General features: G+C 41.0%; 1 protein-coding gene across 1 annotated transcript in view; it reads left to right on the forward strand.

Annotated features, from left to right (window-relative positions):
* Positions 1-4,943: 4,943 nt before the first annotated feature.
* The window catches only part of LOC115424359 (cytosolic phospholipase A2 gamma), a 43,098-nt gene continuing 24,247 nt past the window's right edge, over positions 4,944-23,794 (forward strand). The window contains exons 1-2 of the mRNA XM_030141569.1: positions 4,944-5,304; positions 10,120-10,165. The gene's annotated coding sequence lies outside the window, so the exon portion shown is untranslated. The remainder of the gene's footprint in view (positions 5,305-10,119; positions 10,166-23,794) is intronic.

The following is a 23,794-nucleotide window of genomic DNA, read 5'->3' on the forward strand; positions in this document are numbered from 1 at the left end:
ATTGATTAGATATTTTAGTAACATTACAATACTAACACAAAAGGCAGCAGACATTTTAAAATGATCTATTAACAAATTCAATCAATTCATCCAGTTTTATTTATACAGAGCCACATCATTACAAAAGTTATGTTGTAACACTTTACATTTAGACCCTTAAGCCAGTTCACAGACACCAACAGAATCCTCTGGGAGTAAACACTTGGTGACAGTGGCAAGGAAAAACTTCCTTTTAACAGTCAGGTTGAAACCTCGAGCAGACCCTGGCTCTAGAGGATGGTTGTCTGCCTTGACCAGCTTGGGTTAAAGGAAGAAAGAGAGACAGAAAAAGTAGGAAGAGGGGAGAAGGAAGGAAATAAGGGGAGACACATGGATGAACAGCAAACTGAACTATAATTGTTAAAAACTAGAATTGCTGTTATTAAAATAACTATCAATAACGAGTACAACTACCCATAACTGCTAATACTACTACTTCAAATACAGTTACTACCAGTGGCTATACTAACACTGCAGCTGTTAGTGCCATTAATAGAAACCTCTACTATCTATGTAACTATATGATAAACACTATCTAATGATGATTATTGGAATAAAAATAAGAGCTAATTTTCTGTTATAAGTTATTTGGCAGAACAATTTAATCTTAACATCAAATGGTCGGTGGAGCTTTAAAGTGTATCCCATCATCCCATTGGCGAATATTTAATTTACAAAGGTTCTCTGTAATAACCCCCATGTGCTTCTCTCAGCTTCAGATGAATGACAGTATTTCAGGATAAACTAATGTTCCTTGTACCTTTTTTGCTCCTAAAGGACTACCTTTCCTGAATGCCGTGTCTGGACCAAATCATTGTAACAGTGTCATATTTTAGGCCTGAATTATGTGGAATGAACATATATTCACAAACGAACCAGTTCAGTCATGCATATCTCTTTCATTTATTGCCTTGATGAAGTAAATCAAAGACTATATGTATATAAGAAGTGGATGGAGTTACTATCATGTGTCCCACATGTGACCTTATTTGGACAAAAGGGTGGAGTTAGGAGAACAGGAGGGATGGCTGAGCTAGTGCTAAATGTTAAACTTATTGACAAAGTGAATGGCAAACAAAGATTTACTCAACAAAATCATTCAGTAGTCTAGTCTGTACTCAATATATAATCTGTGGCAATGTTTCTCAACCCCAGGGGGTGTTGGGATGCTGTCAGGGGGGCATTTGGAACGAGAAAGCTGTGAAGGGGGCACTGAAACCAACATGGGGGCATTAGCCCATCTAAGTATCAATATCAAGTTGCATGTTATGTCAGTGGCAAATCACCTACATCGCGGTACCCTCCCCAGTCTTCGGTGGTAACCCCCCCCATGATAACGTAAAGGGGAGTTTGCTCAAAAAAGGTATTTAGCATCTAGTGGCCATCAGTAGTATTACACTATAAGACACTAAAGCAGGCGTCATTTTGGACCGGAAGTCTGATAGAAATGTCCAACCCTACAGGTGGATTTCACAATAGCTTCATTTCTGAAGAACATCCAGTAGCAAATAGTGGCATGTGTTCTCACCTTGGACACATATCACCTCATTTATAGGACAATTCACCAACAATAACAACACTTTGATTGGAAAACTCAGACAATTTAGTAGGAATGTGCAAATGTGCTGTGGCTGAAATTCATTATGATGTCATTCATTTTAATACATTTAGAAATAGTGTGTGCAGCGTATTTCTTGTTTGATTGAGATTCTAGGTTTATGTTTTGTGTTTAAATATCTGAAAATAAATGCTCATATTCTAAGAGCTGAATATCTGCCGCTGCTTTGTCTCCATTTGGTTCCTCTGGCATCGTATCCTTTCTCTTCATCACCCTCCATCTTTACCTTCTGGCCTCTATCGACCCCAGTGCTCCCATCCATCCTGCCCCCCTCCCCTTCAGACAGCGGGGTCTGGCGGTCGCAGGGGTCAGTGAGGGCGGTGACTGTCAGGTGGTCTTTCAAAAACATGGTATAGAGAGCATATTGCTAGACTATTGTCAAAGCATATTAAAGTACATCCACATTTATGAACCTTAAATGAATGATGATACATTATTTCACATTGTTTAGGTGTTAATGAAGTAAATATGGGAAATGTGGTTTTTATTTAAGCCATTCCAGTGGTAACAGTAGCACTTCTGTGAGCTTGTTAAGACTGGTTGTTCCATAGTATCACATCAAAATGATTGATCATATTGATCTTTAAAGGTGTTCAAGCTTCCCTCATTTACTTCTTTGTTTCACACTATTTGATTCATGATCATCTGCTCCAACCCTATCCTAACACTAACACCCCTAACTCCGTCATGTCACAATGTGATAATGTTCTACAATCGGAAAGTGCATATATTTGTTTTCTGTCAGCTGCTATCAACCCAACTGTTAGTTCATGCCAGAGGCTGATGTTGTCGTTCATCGCTTTCTTTACCTTGAATATGGTCGCTAACCCTGAGACAGAGAGAGAGAGCAAGAGAGAGAGAGAGAGAGAGAGAGAGAGCAGGAGGTGATGGAGGAGAAAACAAGGGGGGATGGGGGATGCTTGTCTGGCCACCATGTTGACCTCATTGACCACAGCAGGACCAGACTCATATGTACACACAAATATACGAACAATGACACACACACACACACACACACACACACACACACACACACACACTGCTAATCAATATGTAACCAAGGAAGGAGGAGGACGTTGCAGAGTGGGGAGAGAAGAAACAGAAGAGGACAGAGGAGGAGGATATAGGCACAGTAAAAATGGAAGTAGGACTAAAGAGCACAGGGGTTTAATGGATATGGATACATTTGAATCAAAGCAATTTCATGAACATTAATGAACCGAGTGAACTCACAACAGTTAATACAGTGTCACATGGTTCACTGTTGTACTGTTTCACTGTTTAAGTATTCACAGATTTGAAAGATTACTGTTTAGATCTGTACCTGAGTTTATTAAGTGTATTTTGTCAAACATATCCCTAGACAGCAAAATTAAACAAAACTGTTGTGGTTTTACAGTGTTTTGTACAGTGTAGAGACTAGATTTCAGAATTCATCAACCCTTCACTTATAAAAGAATATATGTAAATTCATTAGATGTAAAGCTTATTTCATCACATCTTATGTGTGATAGTGATATGACAGAAGTTAGAGTGATTTGTGAGATACCGACTGCCACATTTTCCAATTTTCGCAGGAGGGCAATTATGAATATTTCACAGAACAAATCTTTTATAGTTTATGTACATAATCCTGTATATGGGATTGTGACCTACAGATATTTGTATTTGATATACATTACTTTGCCTGAAAATCAGTTTCTCATTTAAAGGTTCAATATGTGAGATTTACATACGTTTGTGTGTGTGTGTGTGTGTGTGTGTGTGTGAAGTTTGTGTTGGAGTCTGGTTTGTTCACGTTATCTAACTCCATTTCTATGCTGACTGCTGCCTCGGCAGCTCATGTCCACAGTAACAGTGTGTACACTGATTTGTATGACCATGATCTGAGTTGTTCTTTGGTGAAAGTCCTTCCACTTACTACCATATTCTCCAGGGCCTCTTGATGCTTCTCTCACCTGATGGCATGGTGGATGTACTTTTCCACAGTAGTAGGATTTTCATTCTCCTTCCTCTATCTTATCATTAGCAAATCATTAGCAAATTTGGACAAAGACAGGTATCTTTTTATGTCCGCTTTTCTTTTGTATGGTTTTAGATATCTTAATACCAAAATGCACTTTATCATCTGCTCAGATTCTACCAAAATAAACAGGATCCTGGGCTCACTGCTGCCTAAGAATGAATGAATGAATGAATGAATGAATGAATGAATCTATCTATCTATCTATCTATCTATCTATCTATCTATCTATCTATCTGATGGATTCTAAATATTTACATGCTACATGTGAGACATTAATTTCATATTTTGCATAAAATATTACCACTCTGGGTTCCTTTATTCCACAACCACAGACAGATGTGAAAAAATCTTGTGAAAACAAAATGTGTCAGTGACTGTACAGTGGCATCACTGTACAAAACTACTGATAGGTTAAAGATGGAAACAGCTTCCAACTCAACACTGACTCCAACATAAACTTCACATTTGAACAAAACAATTTGTGGCTATTACGTAGTGGACCTTTAAATCTATCTCCACATTGTGTTGAACATCTTAATGAGATAAATATTTTCTTAAATTGGAATTACTTTTCTAATAAAATAATTATGCTTTCCATTTTTTCAGTGTACTTACACTTTTTTGAGGTGTAGGGATTTGTCCAAATTGTCGCTGATGACATTTAAAGGTGATAAACAGACAGGATGTGCAGCTGCATGAAAAGGGTTAACTGTCTGGGTCTGGGGAGGGACAAGTTATGTGTGTTTTTAGAGGAGGAGTGTGTGTGTGTGTGTGTCTGTGTGTGTGTGTGTGTCTGTGTGTGTGTGTGTGTGTGTGGGGGGGGGGGGGGTCAGTGAGTACAGCTCTATGTCAGTCAGTCCTAGAGTGAGAACATGTTTGAAGGCCGCAAGAAGGGAGCAGGAGGAAGAGGAGGACAGAGAGAAGGAGGAATTATAAGGAGGAAGAGGAAGAAGGAGCAGGAAGAGGAAGAGGAAGGAGGAAGAAAAAGGAGGCGGAAGAGGAGGAAGAAAAGAATGAGGAAGAGCAAGGAGGGAGAAAGAGGAAGTGGAGGAGGAAAAGGAGGTGGAGATAGCGAAGGAGGGAAAGCGGGAGAGAGAGAGAGAGAGAGAGAGAGAGAGAGAGAGAGAGAGAGAGAGGTTGGGTGGAGGAGGGGTGACTGCTCGGTAGACACACACACTCACACAGAGAGAGAGAGAGAGAGAGAGAGAGAGAAAGGAAAGGGGGAGGAGAAAAGCCGAGTGTTCACAATATTCATTCAAAGTGACAGAGGCTGAATGTCCTGGTTTGCACTTAGTCCAGTCCTCCTCCTGCTCCTCTGCTCCTGCTGGTCTGTCTCTGTCTCTTCTCCTTTCTCTTTTCTCAGACAGTCTGCAGTTTACAGCAGGAGGAAGAGGGGGAGGACGAAGACACCGGAGAGGAAGAAGAACGAACCGGGAAATGAGTGAGAAACGGGAGACGAAGAGGACGGAGAGGGAAGGAAGTGATGAAGGATTGGAGATGAGGAGTGAAAGATGAGAATAAGAATTGGGGGGGGGGGGCATAGGGGGGGTAGAAGGTGTACAGACAGAGGAATGCAGAAACGCACAGACGGAGACACCGCTCCTGCAGAAGAGGATGTTGGGTAAGTCCGTTTGCACCTTCATTCTGTCCGTTTATCCAGGCTGTGTATGCGGCAGCACCCCCCCCCCCCCCCCCCACACACACACACACACACACACACACATCCATGCTCCATTGTCAGTCCATGGGAGAGGCTGCTGCCGGCAGACATGGATGAGATGTGACGGCGTGTCAGCGGATGTTTGCAGACACTGATGTGCGCGAATGTGAATGTGAATGTGAATGATGCAACGGCAGGAGGAACGCCCAGAGTGGAGGGAGGAAGTGGATGGAGGAGAGGAAGAAAGGAGTAAAAGAGGAAAGGAGTAAAGGAGACACAGGAGGTAGAGGAGGTAGTGGATGGATGCTACAGAGTGACTCCATACAATGATCATTTTCATTCATGATTTCTCCTGTTGTGGTTGTGACAAGGAGGTGTTTTTGCAAATGTGTATTTGCTTTTTTTTTAGGACTTTATGTCCATACAACTGTACATATGTCTGCACAGACATACATGTTGTATGTGTGTGTGTGTGTGTGTGTGTGTGTGTGTGTGTTTGTGTGTTTGGATGTCCCAGTGGAAGTGAATGACAATTAGATTAAAGTATTGATCCAGTCTGGGCCAGGTACCCGATGCAGACTTGGTCACACACCCAGCAGCAAACCCGGGGAGGGGGGGTGGGGGGCATCACCATTTCTATTACCTCTGACATGACACATAGACATGCACACACACACACACACACACACACACACACACACACACACACACACACAGACATGTATGCTTACCTTAACTGTAACAGCATGAACATAACCCAGCTTTAACCCCAATGTTAATGCTAAAACAACACACATACGTATACATCCGTATATTGGGCTTTCATTCACTTACAGGACATTCCAGTGACTTATATTCATTTTGTGCAGATTTCATAACTATACACCTAACCCTAGGTCTTTAGTACCATAAAAGTAGTCTTAACCCTCAGATTTGTATTGGGATTAGTTTTACATCCCCACAATTCCTACATTGAGTTTGTGTTTGATTAGCCTACACTGACTCAAAATATTTTTGTGGAAGCTAACCGTGACTATAACTATGATCATGAGATGTCTAACCCTAATACTAACAAAAGACAACCTTTAATGTTTAAACTTAAAGTAATGCAAACATTATTCGTACAGAGTGGATATGGTCAATTACATTAATGTACATTCATTTTATGAAGACTATTCTTAAACCTACCTGTAATTCCAATACATCTAACTCTAACCCTAACCATGACCTAATCCTAAAAATCTTACTCTCAATAAAATGAGCTGCTTCCAAAATGTATAAACAGGTTAAAGTCACCATAATTTTAAACAAATATTTAATGTAGCATGTTTGTATAACTTATTAACAATGCTGTGTACTTCTAAATCAGAACTACAGTTTAATACAGAAATTCATAACATTCCAAAAACTTTTACAAAATTCTAATTACAACAAACGTGACAATCCAACTGAGACACTCTCGTTCACACAAACTCAGAGCAGCCCCCCCCCCCCCCCCCCCCCCAGTAATGGCGGAGCCTCCCTTGAACTCATTCACCGGGGGGTCACGGGTTCAAGTCCCAGGTGGGGGAGGGGGAGTGAGCAAGTGGTAGAGTGAGGAAGGAAGGAGGAAGAGGCCATGAGGACCACCACTCACTCACTCAGTTGTTCACTCCCTCACCCCCTCCCGATCGCACCCACTTCCCCCCCGATGTCTGTCTTTACCCTCCCCCTCCTTTTTCTTTACCTCCCTGTCCAGCCACCACAATCTGTCTCCTCAGTCAGACACATTGAGAGGCAGCCGTGCATGCACACACACTCATACATGTATAGGATGCATCACATATGACCTTGACATAGCGTTAGACATGTTTCTATATATGACTGTGTGTGTTCCTCAGACTTTTGCATGTGTAATTGTGTGTATTCTTAGTGTGTGTAGGTCAGTGGTGTTAATTGTGTGTTTTGTCTGCTGTTACTTGATCCTGCTTTGAAGACAGCGCCATCCGTGAGGATGAATTTCTATCTGTCTAGGTTTCTGTGTGATGACAATACATATTTGCTTCAAAGATTAAAGGTGTGGGTCTAAAGGTTGAAGGATCCGTCTTTGTTGCATTTGACAACAGAGTGTTGTTTCATGTGTTGTCATCGGTGTGTCAGTGTGTAGTTGGTCTGGGTGGAGCTGAACACAAACACACACTTAAATGCACACGTACAAAACATTTGTGAGTAAGCGTGTATTATATTTGATCCCAGTCGCTTCCAGAAGTATTTTTAGATTTTTTCCTAGCATACCCTTGAGCAAGACAACAACCCACCTGCCTGCATACTGTGTTCTGGTTGAGATCAGTGTTAACAGTTTGTAGCTGTTCACTGATGTTTGCTGTTTTTTTTTTTTTTTTAAATTAACTTTTAACAGTGTTTTCTGTTAGAGGATCCTTCAGAATTAATGGATGAAGTGTAAAAAGATGAGTAAATTTTGGAATTCTCATAAGCAGATTTAATAATTTTGTCATTGTAAATATTTGAGGTTGACTCATTAGTGATGTTCTTTCATTAAATACAGTGTGATTTTTTTCTTTTAATGATAAAACAAAAATGATGATCGATCTTTTATGAACAGGATTATTAGACAAAGTGTAGGTAACAAACAACCTCAGCTGAATTTACACACAATAAATCCACAGATCCTTTCACACATCGACACATGTTCTTATACTTTATTTAGCTTTAAAGCAGAGTCTGATTCAATCATATGACTGGAGATCTGAAAACATGCTTTTAACACGATGTCGAGCAAACATTCATGCATATTTGCTACCACACATAAGCATGAAAACACACAGACGCAGACACAAACACACACAGCCTCTTTTTCATAGGAAACAAGAGCGGCTGACCTTTGACCTTTACCATTCAGCCTGTCTGGAAAATACCAAGCCTGGAATCGATCAACACTCCTCTCACCCAGACAGGCATCCCCCCCCCACCTCACACACAAACCACCCACTCGTCTTATTCTCTCCGCTCACCCTTGACCCGCCCCCCTCCTCATTGCTGTTCCCTCCCCCTCCTCCATTGTCACATGACCCGACAGTTACGCCATGAGCTTCTATCAGCCTTTCACTTCCACTGTATGTTGGCCTACTTATGTACCTCATTACACTGACAATACTGCTGCTAATGTCACTTTTCTGTTTAACACTGTCACATTTTCAGAGCTTTTGTGCCATTAAAAGGTGAATAAACCAAGCAGAAAAGCTGTTTTAGTGGGGCTGAAACTGTTGTGACAACATCACACTGTGTTCATGAAACTGCACATGCATTTTTGTTCAAAATCATGTACAAGAGATTCATAGGGTGTTTTGTTGATATATCTTACATGATGTATATACAATTCTGTGTGTGTGTGTATATATATATATATATATATATATATATATATATATATATACACACACACACACACACACACACACACACACACATATATATATATATATATATATATATATATATATATATATATATATATATATATATATATATATACATATATATATATACATATATATATACAGGGTGGGGAAGCAAAATTTACAATGAACATATAGTTGTTTTTTCTCAGCAGGCACTACGTCAATTGTTTTGAAACCAAACATATACTGATGTCATAATCATACCTAACACTATTATCCATACCTTTTCAGAAACTTTTGCCCATATGAGTAATCAGGAAAGCAAACGTCAAAGAGTGTGTGATTTGCTGAATGCACTCGTCACACCAAAGGAGATTTCAAAAATAGTTGGAGTGTCCATAAAGACTGTTTATAATGTAAAGAAGACAATGACTATGAGCAAAACTATTACGAGAAAGTCTGGAAGATACTATTAAAGAAGAATGGGAGAAGTTGTCACCCGAATATTTGAGGAACACTTGTGCAAGTTTCAGGAAGCGTGTGAAGGCAGTTATTGAGAAAGAAGGAGGACACATAGAATAAAAACATTTTCTATTATGTCAATTTTCTTGTGGCAAATAAATTCTCATGACTTTCACTAAACTAATTGGTCATACACTGTCTTTCAATCCCTGCCTCAAAATATTGTAAATTTTGCTTCCCCACCCTGTATATGTATATACACACACACACACACACACACACACGTATGTATGTATGTATGTATGTATGTATATATATATAATGTGTGTGTGTGTGTGTGAGAATTCCAAAATTTACTCATCTATTTTTTTCACTTTTTCCATTAATTCTGAAGGATCCTCTAACAGAAAACACCGTTAAAAGTTCATAAAAAAACAGCAAACATCAGTGAACACACACACACACTTTATATGTTTGTTTATTTTTTTATATGTTTATCAATGTAGAAGTGACTGTGTTAGTACTGTCTGTCTTTTGTCTGTTTTAATTTAGCTGTAACTAACATGTATGTAGAACACCTTTACAGCTTGTTAAGTTCCCGTTATTTCCATTTCCTTAGACATGACAGAGGTGACAAACTAAAACCATCCTTGTTGATCACTCGAGGTTTAAAACTTAGCAAAAGGCAAAGAGTAAATATGTTAATTTGTTCTTTCTTCTGTAATTTATGTAACTCTCCATCTTTCGTATGAATTGTTCAAACCAGCGTCATGATCTTCTCTTCAGGATAAACTGTATTAAGTTAAGAACTATCTAACAAAGTAATCCAAATTTTTTGTGTTTAAAATCAGATTATGTTCAGTGTATTGTCCTAATCTCGACCCAATACTGACCAAATGTCTCCTCTGTCTTTCAGCTTCTACTAAATGTACATCAGTGATGGAGAGGTGTGTCATTTTCTGGTGAGTCCTGGTAAAAACAGTGATGTTGCAGTCAAAGAGAAAACCTTTGGCACCACTTCAATTATGTGTAATATAAGCAGATAATAGCACATCCAAAACAAAAAGCTAACGTTGAAGATTCCAATGTAAAAGACATAATTATGGTCTGTTTAGTTATCGCAATCAGTTTTTTTTTATCTACACATTAAAATTGAAACCCCAAGGTTGTAGTTAGATGGTACATTTTCAAATAATAGGCTATTGAAAATAATATATGTACAATGATCTACTGTATTTTTGAGTAATATTACAGCAACTGTAATTTGTTATTTTGACTTGTCACATATATAAGAGTCTGATATAAGGGTATGATTGTCGTGTAGCTTCCTATCAGATGTCAGATTGAATTAAAAAACTGCTGTTTGTATGTGAATAAACCAAAGTACCATCCACACCATATAGGAAGACAGATATGAACTGTGTTACTGGTTGTAAATGTGTGTGTGCACCTGCAGAGGACTCATGTCCTGGTGTTTGTCGTCCCTCTGGGTCTGTCCTGTCATGGCCGTCCACTCCTTAATGCTGGAGGACAGCCGGTGTGTTGGCTTGCTGTCAGCCTGAGTTTTTCAGGTCTTGGGGAACATTCAACGCTGTCGGTGAGTTTGTGACTCAGAAAACCATCGAGTGTTGAATGTACCCTTACACTTGAACTCACATCAGTGTGAAACACTCACACTGTCAACATCTCTACAGCAACGTTAACGCAACAGGACGCAATAGTCAGATTCGACAGATTCAACTACATTGTGTTTGTGTGTAAAACCAGTCCTGTGTTCATGGCCTCAGATCATTAGTTAACATGACTAAATCGAATTATTAAAAATACATCCACTTCCCTTAGGCAAACTCACTGTGTTATTAGAAATATGTCTATTTCTCCATGTTTTCAAGTTTCATATGATTTATATGTGGTTGCAATTTTAAAATCAGCAGTTCTTACTGGTGTTACATCATGTGTTATTAGTAAAGGACAAATTAATAACTAAGGCTAGCTTTGCTGGTGGGCTTTCTTATGACTAAAGTCTATTTCTTAGTGTTCAAGTTGACTTCCAAGTAGTTGCATTGTTCACAGTTTTGGTTTTCCCAATTCATTTTACATCTTGTGTTACTAGAAAAACATAGTTTAACAGCTTTTAGGCTAGCTACATTATCAGCTTGCATGCTTTGCTATGTGTGTTTGTTAATGTGTCCACATTTGATTATGTGTCACAATAATAATAATATAATATATATTTATTGTGCCATATAATCATGGACACCTGGTGCTTTATTGACATGGTTTTGTCAGGCTCGTTTCCAGCCTCTCCAATGACTACTGTCCAAACTTTAGGGAAAGTTGATGTGAAAAAATCTATAAAGTGATAAAAAAGAAGAAGTACTCAACATAGGAAACAATGGGCTGGATATTATCTTACAGGTACAGACACCTACAGATAGATATCAAATGAAAGGTGTGGTCTCTTCCATGATGACAAAGCCCATCCATGCAACACTATTCCCATAATAGTCAACACTAAAATCTTTAGTGAGTATGGGAGTAATGTAAATACTTATACATTTTGACCATCACAGTCACTAGTTCTGTGGAGATTCTGGTCTGATGTATTAGTCAATGCTCACACACCAAATGATAGAATATGTTTTGGACGAACTGTTCACACACTCAAATGCCTTAACACACACCAACACTTTACCAGCACAATGTCATTATTAAAGTGGGAACAGAAAAGCACAACAAAATGTTTCTGACAGACTCAGGAAACACTGAACATTTCAAGGGAGTGAAACACAAGCTGACCATGACTTACCAGCTCTACCCACAAAATGTTCAGTCAGTTTTTGTAAAGTAATCCTGACTTTTTTGTAATAATATCTGCCTTGCTACAGGGCCTGTGTTTTCTAATGATGATGATCATGTTATGTTTGGTTCATTTAACCATCTTTTTCTCACAGTTCATCAGATCTGCTTGTCCTTAATGGGAAAACCCCACATAGAAGCAGTGCAGGTTTCCGGTTCACATTCATCGCTGTCGGTGGGTTGGTGGTGTTACCAACTCGCCGGTCGATGAATGACAACTGTGTCCATGCATCTCTACGTTTCCTGAAGCAGCACCTTCATCAGCTGCAGTGCCTTCATCAGCTCTAACAGCTCAGTGCACATGATGACTGAGAGAAAATCTCTTGTCAAAAAGATTTAAAAACAAATAAAGACGTTACAAGAACATGAAGAACTTGTCCTGTACATTTTTAAAGATATCCAGTTAATAGATTATTGAAGCAACACATTTGTACTGTTTTGAAAAGAATGATGTCAGAATCAGACCAGGGATCTAAGAAGTAAAAAAAAACTGACAAATGAAGGCTGAACTGGACAGAAGATAAGTGATTGAAGTAGTAAGTGGAGGAAAGTGAGAGAGAGACTACAGGAAAAACACATTAGAAGAACATGGAGATGAGACGTGACGTAAGGCAACATGAGTCCATGTTGTGTTTGTGTGTCTGTGGGTTTTCAGCCTCAGGCTCTGCACCAAGGTCACTGCACAAGGTGGATTCTTCCACACGGTGTGTTCACGTTCAGCCTGTAACAACAATGCAACAACTGCCACAACACTGGGGCATGGTCACCATTGTTTGCACAAAACTGTTTAGCTCTGATGAATTTGTCACACAAACAACAAGCTGTATATTTTCAGAAAAGCCTTATTTTATGATGATGTTGTTGTATTGGTCCAAACTTGGAAACTTGGAGTCATCACCTCAGAATTTCCAAAATCTTTCACAGCCCTGGTCATCAAAGCTCTCATGGTTTGTTCAATATCAAAGAGAAAAGCCCAAAGCGTCTCCTGACCCCTAGAGTCTGAAAGGATTATTACACATCCAAATATAAAAGCGTTAAGACGGCTCAGAGCCAGACCAGCAGAGTCAGAAACATTAACCCTGAAGATGCGACTGGAAGGAAGGTCATTGGGGGGCGGGGTTACGGAAACTAAGTATATGGACAGGCTGAACAGAACCTGCAAAGAGTTTATTTTCAGCAGTAGGAGAAGATGTGCAAAACTTTTGTAATTGTATTTTGAAATGTAATTGTGTTTATTTGTTAGGTTGGACAGACCATATATCGGAATGTAACTCTGTAAAGTACCTTCAGATAATCATATATTATGGTTGACCCTATATAATAAAAATTTGATTGACCTGAATTGAACAGAATCCTTCCAAACGGACATGGTCTTTATGTTGAGATCTGGGCTTCATGTCATTGATACCCATCAGTAGGAATGATCACAACACAAGTGAACATGATGATATGGGCTTAATGTCACAACAGTTACAATTAGGATGAAACAGCAAAAGGCCTTTGAACAGTTACCCAGTACAGAGGAAGACCCACTTTTATTGATAGCTTTCTGACTAACTAACCAACTGAAAAATAAAGGTTTGTGTATTTCTTATGATCAGTATTGGGAGGGTGAGTATTTGACTGTAAACAACAATTAAATTTGATTCACACTCTTTAGTGTAGGATTGCTCAAAGTGAGTACTGTATGTTAAATACTTTGGATTACTGTAACATCAGGTCACAATATAAATGGATGTAGTTTTCACATCGTACAGCCAGGATTCACTATGAACATACATGAAACTGTAAAGAAACACAAAAGCAGCTTGAGAGTGAATTTACCGTTGACTTTAAAGTTTCCACATTAAGTGAAGAAAGTACAAAAAACTGAAACTAAATGTGACTTTACAGTTCCACAGCATAACATTTTGTTTCACAGTACCTTTCATTATTTCCTCTTCTGCTATAAACAGAAAACAGGATGTACTTTGACCTTCTGTGTTTTCAATTCAGTAAATTAGTAATTATTCATATAAATGATGTATTAATTCGAAAAATACAACTGTTCCAATACCCTCATATATAAACTGAACCTGTAACTAAATTCCCTTATATTTTGTATTTTGGTCTACCATTCCCTTTATTTCCTGATGGCGCATTGTATTGTATTAAGTCCCATTCAAACCGCAACGTAAGTACTGAATAATTTTGAGAATAAGTGATTTTAGGCTGAAGTCGTATCTGTCATTCACTAAGTGTCTGATGCAGATGATACAAAGCTCTATCAGATAGATCCACATCGGGTTGGGTCGGGTTTAAGCTTGAGTCACTTCCTCTTGGAGGCAGATGGCGGTTTAGGTTTTGACCTTTTCCCCCATGTGGGTTATCTGTGGTAGATCTGGAGCTACTGAGATCACTTGGACAGGAAAGAGACAGGATGATCCATGCTAATGCTGCTGGTCTTTGAAAAACTGAGCTACACTTACATTTAGTGCTGATTTTAGAAAGATTCAAACCAAAATGTAACTGGAACAACTGTGAATATGTTATCAACATTTTTAGAAAACCTCACAAAAAGTCGAAAATTCTTATGTAAACATAAGCTTTTAACATACATGTAACTGATCCTTTAACAAAGCATTAAGAAGTCCAAGTTTTAACCATGTGAAGACAAAAAACAACACTGTATTGAATGTGAGGAAACCATTTTTTTTCATCAATAAATTGTCACCACATGTCCTGTTCCCTAACTCTGTCACAAAGCCAATGCTGCATTTACATCCCTCTATTTTAGGTAACTAGACCTAATTAACCAACTATGTGACAAATAGGCAGCGAGATAGTGAAAGTAGTGCTTTAAAACACATGATGAACAGGTCATCTAATAACTGAAGGGTTGGCAGTTCAAATCCTGCTCTGTCCTAGTCATGTGCTGTTGTGTCCTTGGGCAAGACACTCCACCCTCCTTGCCTCCAGTGCTGCTACTGACACTGGTGTATGAATGCGTATGAATGTTCGGTGGTGGTCGGAGGAGCCGTATAGGCACGAACTGGCAGCCATGCTTCCGTCAGCCTGCTCCAGGGGCAGCTGTGGCTACAAATGTAGTTTACCACCACCAGAGTGTGAATGTGTGAGTGAATGAATAATGGATCCACTGTACGTGCTTTGAGTATGCATTTATAGAAAAGCGCAATATAAATCTAATCCATTATTATTATTATTTTTTATTTTTATTTATTTATTTGTTTTACCTTTATTTAACCAGGAAAACCTCATTGAGATTAAGAATCTCTTTTTCAAGAGTGTCCTTGCCAAGATGGGCAGCAGTACATTAAATAGTTACAGACAGACTTCCATACATAAAACGAATACATAAAAAAGCTCATAGACAAGTCAAACCTTCCAAAGTCAACTCAAAGAATGCTCATGAAATGTAGACAAAAGTGCGTCAGGTAAAACATCTGCAGCCAGATGTCTCCCTCTCTAAGTCACACAGCATCCTCTTAAAAGTGTCCAACGAAACCAGATCCTTCAATTTCAGGTCTTTTTGTTGTTCATTCCAGGCGAATGGGGCCGCATACCTGAAGGCCTTTTTCCCCTGTTCAGTTCTAACTTTGGGAACAGACAACAAGAAAAGATCCTGAGAACTCAGATTATAAGAGTCTGTGGTTCTCCGACTGATGTAGGTCTGAAGGTAGGATGGGAGCAGACCTAGAATAGACTTGTAAATTAAAATACGCCAGTGACTCAGTCTGCGAGCTGACAAAGAAGACTCTACTCGATCATAAAGCAGACAATGATGGGTAAGAGATTTAGAATTGCTGATGAACCTCAGAGCTCCATGATACACACTGTCCAGTGACCGTAAACTGTGGGTGGAGGCATGCATGTACAAGACATCACCATAGTCCAACACAGACAGAAATGTAGCTAAGACCAGTCTCCTTCTTGATTCGAAAGACAGACATGATTTAATTCGAAAGAAGAAGCCAAGTTTTAGTTTTAGTTTTCTAACAAGCTGCTGAATGTGCGCAGAGAAAGAAAGGGAGCTGTCAATTAAAATGCCTAAATATTTATAGGTCAGGACGAGTTCTATCTGTGATCCCTGGGTAGTGATCAGTGAAGGCAGGTTTGACAATTTGGACCTTGAGTTTGAAAACATCATGACTTTGGTTTTGTCTGCATTTAGAACCAGTCTTAAGTCATGAAAATTTTGTTGGACAGTATTAAAAGCAAATTGTAGCTGGGTAAGGGCTTGGACAGGAGTGGAAGCAGAAGTGTACATGACTGTATCATCAGCATAAAAATGAAATTTTGCATTTGATATATTGTGATTGATGTTATTAATGTAAATTATGAATAAAAGTGGCCCCAGGTCTGACCCTTGTGGCACACCTTTTGTCAAGGTGAGTAAACTGGAAGTACAGCCATCTACCTGCACACTCTGCTTCCTGTCTGTCAGGTAATTTTTAAACCAGCCAACTGCGTGCTCCGATATTCCTGATTTAAATAATCTATGTAAAAGAATATGGTGATCCACAGTATCGAAAGCTTTTGACAAATCAATAAAAAGGGCTGCACAGTGCTCTCTGTTATCAATAAAATCTATAAAATCATTAAAAACATTAAGTGCTGCTGTAACTGTGCTGTGTCTTTTTCTAAAACCAGATTGAAAGTCAGATAAAATGCTATTCTCATTTAAAAAGTCCTTCAACTGATCACAAACCAGAGACTCCAGAACTTTGGCCAGGGCGCAGAGCTTGGAGATGGGCCTGTAATTGTTTAAAATCGTGGGGTCTCCCCCTTTGAGCACAGGTGTACCTAGGGCAGACTTCCAGATGGAAGGTATAGTGTCAGTGACCAAGGATAAGTTAAAAATATGGGTCAAGGGTGGGGCAATAAAATCACATGCTAACTTTAAAAAGTAAGGCTCCAGTTTATCAGGGCCTGCAGCTTTTGCTGTGTCTAAGAGCCTGAGGGCTTTATGTACCTCAGAAACTAAAATGGGGTTAAAATTAAAAGAAAGTCTTGACTGAGCCTAATACTCAGATTTAGTAGAAAGCGAGTTAAGAGCGGGGTTTAAATTTGTAGGGTTTAAAGACTCAAATAAATTCCCTGAGGCATATTATTATTATTATTATTATTATTATTATTATTATTATTATCATTATTATTATTTGTTTGTTTGTTTTTTGTTGCTGACATGTATCATGTGATACCAATGATGACACGAGTACCTTCAGCTGTTTAACACAAACTATTTTCTTTCCATTAAAACTTTGTATTCAAATTGAAAACCATCATGTGTAAATGGTGACACAATTCAGATTAGATTAAAAAATCATTTGTCTCGCTTTGACACCCCATCATATTTTTACCACAGTTATGTCCCTTATAGTGCACAGCAGAAGGGACAGGAGTGTGGATTTCTAATCTGTCAGCTAATGTTGGTAATTTTCTTTTACATCAAGTCACATTAATGATGGATCAGATCAGATGAACTCAGTCAGTGCACTGGTCAAATACAGATGCCTGCAGGTGTCTTCTTCATTAGTGTTGAGTTTTTGTAGCTTCAGACTAAAGGACAAGGACCATGGATCCAAAATAAAGCCAATGTGGAATTAGCTTAAAGTTGTAATACAGCTGATGGCTCCACAAAGCCCTGGAAACCACAGACTTTACAGAGACTAGGACAGGTCCTGGGCTCATCAGTTTTATGTGGAAGCTTTAATAAATGCTCTAATCCCTTGTTAAATTTGTCATCAGTTTATATCAGATCTCTAGGTAGAGTATAAAAGCATTTATGTCAGTTTTGGGATTCGATTGAAGTTGGACTGGACTCTGTGGAGTTGGACTTTCAGTGATTTGATTTGGTTTAATTTAATGAAGCACATTTTTTCCTCCACTGCCGCTGTACCTATGGTTGCCCTGTGGTCACTTCAGTCAAACTGTAACCTTCAAAATGATCAGACATCAGTGGGCAACGTCATGATCCCTTCATCCAAAATTTATACACAAGTCTCTATCTATATGTTTGTTTGTTTTTTAACTTTCACACTAAATTGAACTGTGAGTGTAATGAGGGCTGGCTGTTTGTATAGAATGTCAGATTTAATGGAATCTAATAGCAGAAATATAGATTTTTTTTTTTTTTCATTTGTGAATAATCATAGTCATTGCATTTTCATGACCTTAGAATGAGCTGTTTATGTCAAGAAGGGAGAGCAGCTCTGAATGCACTTCCTCCCCTTTGTTTTCAGTTTATAATGGGTGCATTCCCAGAGTTACACTCAAATCAAAAGTGAATAATAACAGAACAGTGCAGTGCAGACAAAACAAACACTTGGCTGCAATGAACGCCTTTTATATTTTTTTTGGCCTTCATAAGGGGAGGATGGAAACTACTTACAGAACCTTTTAGCATGTTATCCTTCATGTGTTCACACAAGCACATATAACTCACGAGTCATTTAGATTAGAGGACTTGTTTCGTGACTTAGAACAGATTACAGATAGGGAAGAATTACTACTATAAAATGTAGTGAAAATGCAACCTCCGTAACACTTGATTGCAGCTAATTAATCATTATTTCAACCAACAAACACAATTTTAGTTGAATTCCAAACAAACTATTTAAATGAGCAGAGAAATACTTCTAACACAGAGAAGTGTATCTTCTCAAACACTCCAACACACAGTATTCATCTGAATCAGTGCAGACATTAGAGGCATGTGAAACCACTGTGATGAGAGAGAGACCTCTAGTGTCCGATTTATGTTTTTACACCTGAACGTCAAACGAATCAAAATGCTGAGAACAGATGAGGAGTCATGCGGTTCATGTAAGTGATGCATATTCTGTATCTTCATCTGGAAATGATGATCAAGTACAGGTCAGACAGTCAATGAGTGGCATGGTTTCAAAAACCAGAGGATGCATATTCAAAATTTTCCAACAACAGCTGCAGTTGGAGGAGAATGAGACTGATTATATATGCATACGTTCATATTCCAAATTCAATGTTATTTCTTCACTTAATTATAGAAAATAAGTGACGTTAATTCCAACAAGTGGAGAGCGTTGATCCGGTGATGACACTGAAAAGTTAAAGCTATACCTACCGATGTGGCATTTCTCACAGCACTTAGTAAAAGTTTGAACATGAACAACCCGCCTCCCTCCAAAGCCCCGCCCCCTTCCCTCTGCCTGAGCTCTGAGGCTCCTCCTCCTCTCTCCTCATGCCCGATGGAAACGGAGGAGGAAGCAGAGGTGGAGGTCCGGTCCGTTTTGGCGTGTCCGCGGACCCCTCCCTCAGTAATCAGATGCATCATCCACCTGCCGCGGGCCCGCGGCTCCTGTTCCATCAGTAGACCTGGTCTGTGCAGTACTGGGTCAGTGTCTTCACTGCAGTGCTCAGGGGATGGGCGCGCGCACTGTGAACGCGCGGCCTCCGCGAAATTTCCGTGGACGTTTGAAGTTTCATAGTCCATACATTTATCATCCTACATTATCTTACATTGTGTGACACCATGTACATGTACCTGTATGAGTCCCACCGTCATAAAAGCTGAGCTTTATGCAGACCTGTTTAGTCCAGTACAGCTGACTTCCAGACTTTTATCTCCATCCTTCATTCATCAGACTCCCGTTTGTGCCCCTCAGTTGTTGTTTCTGTTCATAAATCAGTTTTTTCCCTTCCACATGTGCATGTCAGTTCTATCCAAACACATCCTAGACAGTAGACTGTGGTCAGTGACAGGAGAAGCAGCGCCAGTGAAGCGTCAGATTCAGAGGAACACATATCGGATGTGAGACGGAGATAATGGATCGGATGCTGGACGGCCGTAATGGATGATTGACAGGAGGTTCAGTCAGGTTCGGCCAATTATTTTATTCGGACCGACTAAAATGATTGGTCAGACTTTTATTAGAAATATGAGAATTAAACATTTTTGAGTTTCAATACCTGGCGGATTTCTTTTACATTTTAGTTTGACACACACTTATTAGGAGCATTTTAAGATGACAAAAGAAAAGTGTAAAAATGCCACATCATACGGTATAGCTTTAACTTCACCTCAGTGTTTCCACAGAAGATTTTACTTGTGATAGGCTAAGTACAAAGGCTGAACCCAAAAGCAAGACCGCAAAAATCCAGTAAGGTTTAGTGTTTTTATTAAACACTTTAACAGGGGTAAGAATACAACACAGAGATAATACAACTTCTGTGAGGCCACCGGATCCGGGGAAAAACGTCTGGGCTGCGGGTGGATACGGCAGACAACCAGCTTGGCCGAGCCGGGAAAACCCCAACGGAATCCCCACTAGGGACAAACAGAGAGTGGTCAAAAAACAAGCCAGGTCATACACGGGAAAGCAGTCACACAAGCAACGGTACATGGGGGACAGGCAAACTCACGGTAGTAATCCAGGCGAAGGTCGGAGCACAGGTAATCGGTGGAGGCTGAGGTGATAAAGGGAGTAGGCAGAGACAGAGTCGGGTAACAAACCAGGTCGATAACGAGCAGGCAGGATAGGAACAGGCTGAATCAGTGGTCGAAGGACGAAAACGGGTCAAACACGGCAGACAAACGAACAGGATCCAAAACGCTGGTAAGTGAACACAAGTTGTAGAGCACAAACTGGCAATTAAACAGGGGAAGACTGAGGGTTTAAATACACAGGAGGGCGGGAAGACAATTGGACACAGGTGGAGATAATCAGGGAGGAGTCAGGTAATCAGGGAAAAGGTGAACACGATCAGGGAGAGGAAGTAAAGACAACAGACAAGACACATGAGGGAAACTTAACAAAATAAAACAGGAAATGACAAACAAAACAGACAAGATAGACAAAGTCCAATAGCCGACATGACAGTACCCCCCCTCTAGGGGACGGCACCGGACGGCCCAGGAACCTCCGGGTGGCGATGATGGAACTCCCGAATCAGGTCCGGGTCCAATATGTAGGAGGCGGGCACCCAGGAACGCTCTTCAGGGCCGTATCCTTCCCAGTCCACCAAGTACTGGAAACCCCTCCCTCGACGGCGGGCTGCCATGAGCCGGCGCATCGTGTAGGCTGGGTCCCCATCGATGATCCGGGGTGGTGGTGGTGGCTTGGTGGGAGGAACCAGTGGACTCTCTTTTACCGGCTTGACTTGACTGACGTGAAACGATGGGTGGATTCTCATAGTCCTGGGTAATTTGAGGCGCACAGAGACAGGATTAATAACCTTTGATATAGGGAAAGGGCCCACGAACCTGGGTGCCAGTTTCCGGCTCTCCACTCTCAAAGGGAGATGACGGGTAGACAGCCACACACGCTGGTCCCGCTGGTAGACCGGAGCTGGGGTCCTGTGTTGATCCGCCGCTGCCTTATAGGTTCCTGACGCCTTTAACAGAGCCTGTCTGGCACGAATCCAGGTCCTCTTGCACCTCCGTATCAGAGCCAGGGCAGACGGGACGCTGACGTCCTTTTCCAGAGCTGGAAACAAAAGGAGTTGATAACCAAAAACTACATGAAACGGAGACAGACCAGAGGAAGCACAGGGTAGAGAATTGTGGGCGTATTCCACCCAGATCAGCTGGGGGCTCCAGGATGAGGGGTTGTGAGAGGCCAAAACTCTAAGGCCAGCCTCCAACACCTGATTGAGCCGCTCAGTCTGACCATTGGATTGAGGGTGGTAGCCCGAGGACAAACTGACAGAAGCCCCTATGAAGAAGCAAAAAGCACGCCAAAAACGTGCGACAAACTGAGGGCCCCTATCAGAAACAACATCTTTAGGGAACCCATGCAGACGACAAACATGAAACAGAAACGCCTCTGCAGTCTCCTTGGCAGAGGGGAGCTTAGGTAAAGGGACAAAATGTGCCATCTTAGAAAAACGGTCCACAATAGTTAGAACAGTGGTATTACCTTCAGACAGGGGGTAGTCCAGTTACAAAATCCAGTGACACGTCCGACCAGGGTCTACTGGGGACGGAAAGTGGAAGTAATTGACCAACTGGGGGCTTATTGGAGGTCTTGCACGTAGCACTGACAGGACAGGACGCAACGTACTCCGCTACCAGCTTTTCCATGGCCAGCCACCAGAAGCGTTGTTTAATGACGAACATGGTTCGCTGGACTCCCGGGTGACAAGACAGCTTAGAAGAATGGGCCCAGTGAATAACCTGTGGGCGGAGGTTAGCGGGAACAAACAGACGGTCTGGCGGGACACCAGCCGGGATGACACAATCTTTTAAGGCATCGGACACAGTTCTTTCAATCTCCCAATGCACCGCCCCCACCACACAGGACTTAGGCAAAATAGCTTCAGGCTCAACACTGGCAGAATCAGGAGCAAACAGTCTAGACAAAGCATCAGGCTTCACATTTTTAGAGCCCGGCCGATAGGACAGGGAGAAATTGAATCGGGTAAAGAATAATGCCCACCTGGCCTGACGGGAGTTGAGACGTTTAGCCGTCCGCAGGTGCTCAAGGTTCTTGTGATCAGTCCATATTAGAAATGGCACCTCTGTTCCCTCCAGCCAATGTCGCCATTCCTCCAGCGCGACTTTAATGGCTAACAGCTCCCTGTTACCGATGTCATAGTTACTTTCAGCCTTAGTTAATCTTCTGGACAGGAATGCACAAGGGTGGAGCCTGTTATCCTTAGGTGACCTTTGCGAGAGGACCGCTCCAACCCCCAGGTTAGAGGCGTCCACTTCCACGACGAACTGGAGAGCTGGGTCCGGGACTGACAGTACAGGGGCCGAAGTGAAGATGTCCTTCAGCCTTCTGAAGGCTGTTTCTGCTTCGGTACCCCATCTAAAAACAGACTTAGGAGAGGTTAGAGCATGCAGGGGAGCAGCCACACTGCTGAACCCCCTAATAAACTTCCTGTAGAAGTTGCCAAAACCAAGGAATCTCTGGACATCCTTCCGACAGCTTGGGGTAGGCCAATCCCTAACAGCACTAACCTTGTCCGGATCCATCTGCACACTCCCCTCCGCAATGATGAACCCCAGGAAAGACACAGACGAACGGTGGAATTCACACTTTTCTGCTTTCACATATAACTGATTTAGAAGGAGTCTCTGGAGTACTTACCGGATGTGTTGGACATGTGACACCTCATCCGGGGAAAAAAATCAGAATGTCGTCTAAATAGACAAATACAAAAACATTGAGCATGTCACGCAACACGTCATTCACTAGTGCTTGGAAGACGGCAGGGGCGTTGGTGAGCCCAAACGGCATAACCAAATACTCATAGTGGCCGCTAGGTGTGTTAAATGCCGTCTTCCACTCGTCTCCTTCTCTGATTCTGACCAGATGGTAAGCATTACGGAGGTCTAATTTGGTAAAAACTTTAGCGCCATGTAAAAGTTCAAATGCCGATGACATGAGTGGTAATGGGTATCTATTACGGACAGTTATATCATTAAGGCCACGGTAGTCTATACAGGGGCGGAGACTCTTATCCTTTTTGTCCACGAAGAAAAACCCCGCTCCTGCTGGAGACGACGAGGGTCGAATTAAACCAGCCGCTAATGACTCGTCGATGTATTTCTTCATGGCGGCTGTGTCCGGGCCCGACAGGGAATACAACCTTCCTTTAGGGGGACTGGTACCGGGGCGCAGGTCTATGGCGCAATCATAGGGTCTGTGGGGAGGCAAAGAAGTAGCACGGGCCTTATTGAAAACTTCTTTGAGATCATGATAACACTCAGGTACCTTATTAAGAGCAGGAAAATCAGTCCCTGG

Source organism: Sphaeramia orbicularis, chromosome 8 (genome assembly GCF_902148855.1).
Source record: "Sphaeramia orbicularis chromosome 8, fSphaOr1.1, whole genome shotgun sequence".
NCBI classification, from domain to species: Eukaryota; Metazoa; Chordata; class Actinopteri; order Kurtiformes; family Apogonidae; genus Sphaeramia; species Sphaeramia orbicularis.